Source organism: Hordeum vulgare, chromosome 3H, assembly GCF_904849725.1.
Source record: "Hordeum vulgare subsp. vulgare chromosome 3H, MorexV3_pseudomolecules_assembly, whole genome shotgun sequence".
Lineage (NCBI taxonomy): Eukaryota > Viridiplantae > Streptophyta > Magnoliopsida > Poales > Poaceae > Hordeum > Hordeum vulgare.
Window position 1 is genome coordinate 575,053,700 of NC_058520.1, and position 5,686 is coordinate 575,059,385.

Here is a 5,686-nt window from a genome sequence, read left to right on the forward strand (position 1 = left end):
AGACTTTCTTCGTTTCCAATTTTTTTAATGATTTCACTACAGACTACATGTAAATAATATGATTTTATATAAACATATTTTAAAATATGAATTCACGTATTTTGTTTCGTATGTAGTTCATAGTAAAATCTCTAAAAGACTTATAGTATTTAGAAACGGATAGTCTGTTTCTAAATATAGGTGTTTTTAGAAATTTATTACTATGAACTACGCATGAAAAAAAATGAATTCACACTTTAATCTATGTCTATATAGATTCTATATAGCTTATAATAAAATCTTTTAAAAAACTTATATTTATAAACAAAGGGTGTATATATCACGGGAATTTTGTAGTAACAAATGATATCTGCGTGCTGCAGCAGATATGGTGTTAAAACAAATGCATATACACTGTATACATTATGTGCTTAAAAACTACTCCCTCTCTAAGGCCCTGTTCGGAACCACCCAGATTATATAATCTGGTTTTTACTAGTATAGTACACGTGCGTTGCCACGGGATAACAAAATGTGTGTATCAAGAAAAATGTAATGTGACATGAGGAATAGACTATGCACATATTATATCTCATGATCCTAAAGTGGTAGATAAATACATCTCATCGTCATCCTCACTCCTCCCTCTTCTCGAGAGGAAACCTCCAATCCCTGTGTCTCGCGAGAGATTAAAATTTACGATGATATGTAATTTGATTGTAAGTATCAAATATCAAGAAATTTTTGTAGCTTCTATAAAGATTGTCACACGGGCAAAAAGGCCCATGCGTTGCAACAGGAGAAAAAAAGTGCCTACACCCCCCCGCGAGGCTTGAGAATGAGACTCTGCCTTTCCCAATGGAAGACTCATTCGTCGTGAACGGAAAAGTATTTTCCGAGGTGAATGCACGGTTATAAACACAAAAATTAACTTATTCTAGATTAATTTTATGATTTTTGAAATAGAATTATACAAATACATCAATGCACCTGTAAATATGTGAATACAAATCACTATATCACATTAGAGAAAACAAAATATAGTTGCTCCTTTTGGGTAGGGACTGCACGAAGATGATGCTTAATGGCCTAAAAGTGCTCAAATCATATCCATGCGCTAGATGGGCAGGTATGTGTAGGGCCTTGCATTGGATTTTGCCCTCTGGTCCTCTAAGTATAGATCGACAATGTAGTACTGATTGAGAGTTACAAAAGAATGTATTCAAAAAGATTTATATGTTCAACTATTGGCCTTGTTGCCATGAATTTTCAAGTCAGTAATAATGTTCCGCCAAAGCTCCAATCCATCATTTTCTCCTCTCCTTTTCCCAAATGGAAATGCAATAATCCGTTCTCAACTTAATATTGAAAGAAAATTAAAATAAACAGTGGTACGTACCATTTGACATCGCTTCTGAATAATTAAAAGACATTGTCTCAATGGACCGAAAAACTTACATGTGAAGCATCATCAACAAGCCGATAATGGTTCATGAAGATTAATTCTGGTGTTCTTCAGCATATGCTTCTCTGAATTCAAACTTTATGGCCTCATAATACTCTTTGCTTTTTTCCTTACGGTGACAAGGGTTAGATCTCTTAAGAGGGTGAGTCCAATTGGTAAACATAGAGAATGACACTTCCCGACTGTACAAATACTTTTGCATCCTTTAGCATTTATCATACGCAGGAAGCCCAGTATGACTTTTGCATCCTTCCAGAAAACTAATAAAATACTATTTAGACTGCATAAATCCCATAGAAAAAAAACTGCAAGGACAAAACAACAACTTTTAGCATAGGAACACTCTGCTTAGGGAAAAGTGGATACATGGTACGGACTTCAACAATTCTCAAGCAGTAAGAATAGACGAGAAAAATAATGAAGAGAGCTTTTCAGAAAATAAAAGGACTGACTTTTGTTTTCATGAACTCTCCTTTCGAAATATCTTCTAGGAAATTCCATATTTCTAGTAATCAGATCTTCTAAAAGGTTATTGTGGTACTAATCATATCATAATTAAAATAAAAAATTACATGTTCAAGAGGATGCAACTATTTTTACGAAAAAATATCCAGTATCATTCCTGTATCTAGCATACCAGCAAATCTCAAAAATATCCAGTATCATTCTTGTATCTAGTGTACCAGCAAATCTCCAGCGAGCCCTCCAGGAGGCCTTTGGTTTGCGCCTTTCATCACTGCAGAGGTCACGTAGGGTGGTGCTCTCGTATTGTAGACGCCGCCTTGCCGGAGACATGGTCGGAGTCATGGCAGGGCTTCAGTACATGTAATGATCTAGTTTACCCTGCAGCTGGAGGCTTGGCATTCACCAGAACAGGGAGATCGATCCAAGACAAGATAGCACAGTTGGAGACTTACAAGCACGCATATTATCTGTCTTCACTAAAAAAATAGCACAGAAGTAGAACATGTATTAGCAAGTGAACAGGTAATAGAAGAAGAGGTAGTAGCAAGCTAGACATGGTCGGAGTCATGGCAGGGCTTCAGTACATGTAATGATCTAGTTTACCCTGCAGCTGGAGGCTTGGCATCCACCGGAACAGGGAGATCGATCCAAGACAAGATAGCACAGCTGGAGACTTACAAGCACGCATATTCTCTATCTTCACTAAAAAAATAGCACAGAAGTAGAACATGTATTAGCAAGTGAACGTGTAATAGAAGAAGAGGTAGTAGCAAGCTAAAAATTTAGTACGTTAGAACAGGTAATAGAAGAAGAGGTAGTAGCAAGCTAAAAATTTAGTACGTTTGAATCTACAAAGACTCCACTTATTGTGTGACACTAAAAATGACAAATCAAACATATTGACCACCACCCAACTTCCTATCCACGGCCGTCCACGCCCATACGCCGACGTACACGACCTTCGCCTGTCCCGCTCCCCCAACCCGCCGAGCTGCGCGTGCTTCTTTTCCATCAGCGAGCAACATATGGAGTGAGAGAGATACAGAGTTGGGAGCAGTGGCCTCCGATGGGATACCCGCTCTGGATGGGGAGGCGAGGAATGGTGTATCTCGTCGCAGGAGGACAGGTGGATCGGGATTTGGGGGCGGGGGATGGAGGAGAACTTGTGTGTGTTCGTGCGATGTGGATTGTTTAGAACGGCGGAAAGAGATCGCGGGGGAAGAGGGGGCACGGCGACCCAAGCAAGAACACACCTTCTTGCTAGGATCCATGCGTGGCGGCGGCTTGGTGCGCGCGGGCGGGCGCAGGCTCCCGGCCTCCCCTGCCGCTCGACCATAATGTATCCCTCGGGGCCCTCGGCGACCTCCTCCTGCCCCTCCTCCCAGCCGGCCTCAACCTCGTCCTGCTGCAGTGGGAGTGAGCGGCCGGTCAGGCCGGGGAAGATTGGCGTGAGGGAGTCACGCTTACAGAAGAGGGAGGAGTCGGGCGGTCGACGGAGAGTCCGGCGTCCATCGGGCGGTCGACGGAGAGATCTGGATGCAGACGGCACACGCGAAGGTGAGGAGGAGGTGGAGATCGTGCGAGCTGTTTGTTTTTTCTTTTTTGGCTATACTCGAACGTGGGCTGTTCCTGGGATATTTTCTAGCGTGGGTTGTACGAGGGGTGGAACTTAGCGGGGAAGAGAGGGACGAGGCAGTCGGCCAGTTCTGGGTAAACATGAGACGTTTTTTTTCCTGTATTTAATCGATCGGTTTACGGAGGGATGGAAAAAAACGGTGAAACTGACAGTGCTAGCGAGGGGATCTGTCGTGGTTGAACCATCGTACAAGGTCGAACCATCACACCGGTAGATCCCCCTTTAATAGTAGAGATAATCTGTTGTATTTTCAAACAGGACAGTTTATATTGTAGATTTTATAAACTAGATGACCAGATTATTATAATCTCATAATCTCCTCTACCCCAGCTAAAATGAGATTATGGATTACAAATGACGTGTTATCCTTGTAAACTTTAAGAGAATTACGCATTGCCACCGCCACTTTCCTATTTTTCCTTGTAAACTGAGGGCAAACATGTCATTGTACAATTTAAAAGCTGGTTTACAGTTTATATAATCTGACCTCCAAACATGCCCACATGGATTATTTTTATAAATCAGATTATATAATCTATGTTCATAATCCAGATTATTATAATCTATTATGGTTCCAAACAGGGCCTAAGCTGTTGTAAGACAATTTTGATATCTTATATTTGCGTACATAGATAATATAAAACTAATGAAAAGCACATATAACAATATTTGCAGTTTATATTTTATAAATAATAAACTTATAAAGTACTCTAAAAACTTGGTTAACTTTCTTTTTTACTTTTAAAATAAAATTAACACACACTACATTATAAAACAGAGGAAGTAATAACTTTTGAATTGACTTAATGAGACATCATCCAGCAACGAAAAAACTTGTAACTAACACGCATGACTTTGATTACCATGAAAAAAAAGCATGCTTGACTTAACGTACGCGGTGGCCTCAAAGTATGCATGTGCAAAGAATCGAGTGGTGAGTACTAACTATTTGTATATAATCATGCAATTTTCTTCTGACAAACAATAAATCAACAGTTAGAGATAACCAATTTTTGTAATCCAAGTCACGACAGCCCATTAGAACTTGTGAGTCGTCCTTCGAAACAGTGATAAAAGTGTAAAGAGTGATAGCGAAAGTGTTTGTGCGAAAAACTAATCTTTCATTGATTGATGGCAATATTTATACAAGGATTGGGACGCAAACCAAAAGGCGTGTGTAAAAAAGGTGCTTGTACGGACAGACGCGTCCGTATGGCGTTTAGACTAATAACTGTTAATTACGTCCTAATGACGGTTCACTAATTACCGCTCAGTTTTGTCGGTTCGTAACACTCCCCCTTGTACAACGCCGTCTTGAGTAATCCATTATTGAAAACTCCTTGTATATCCATCAGTCAATTCTTGAGATTCTCCCCAAAAAACCCTGTGGGAAAATATGAGGAGAAATGTATAGATATGTTGTTAAAACTCCTTTAAACCCAGTGAAAAAAAGATAAGGAGAAAATGATACAACATATAGTGATTATTGTCTCTTGATAACTCATATGAGAAAAACCTTCAAAGAAGGAGAAAATTATTAGTGAGTTTTAGAGGACAATAAATATGCTTTAGATACTTTCCTTTAAAAACCTTGATAGGAAAAATAGAAAGTATATCATATGATCTTAATGAAGATATTGCCTCATTAAAAACATTATGAGAAAAAATTTCAAAGAAACTCATAATGAAAAGAGTGCAATGATATGTGCCATGAAAAACTCCTTTAAAACCTAGTAGGAAAAATATAAGGAGAAATATGATATGGCATGCATCAATGCTTGTATTTAATTGTCTTGTTAAAAACCTTATATGAGAAACCTGTTGGAAAAACTCACAAAGGAAAAGAGTACAATATTCATTACCTGATGATAATTAAAGGGTTATATTTTCAGGAGATTTCTCCCCTGAACTTTTCAAATCACGAAGTCGTCTCATACCAATTCCATGAATGTATTTCTGGAATGTTGAATTTGGTAAAGACTTTGTGAACAGATCTGCTAGATTGTCACATGATTTAGTTTGCAAAATATCAATTTCTCCATTTTTCTGTAATTCATGAGGATAGAACAATTTAGGAGAAATGTGTTTTGTGATATTGCTTTTTATATAACCCATTTGCATTTGAGCAATACAAGCTGCAT

At 38.7% G+C, this 5,686-nt stretch overlaps 1 long non-coding RNA gene across 1 annotated transcript; it reads right to left on the reverse strand.

Moving 5' to 3' along the window:
- Positions 1-1,953: 1,953 nt before the first annotated feature.
- On the reverse strand, positions 1,954-2,679 carry LOC123440713. Its single transcript, XR_006630351.1, has 2 exons — positions 2,494-2,679; positions 1,954-2,385 (listed from the first exon to the last, which is right to left on the reverse strand). It is a non-coding gene; the product is annotated as an uncharacterized LOC123440713 (long non-coding RNA).
- Between the last annotated feature and the right edge of the window lie 3,007 nt (positions 2,680-5,686).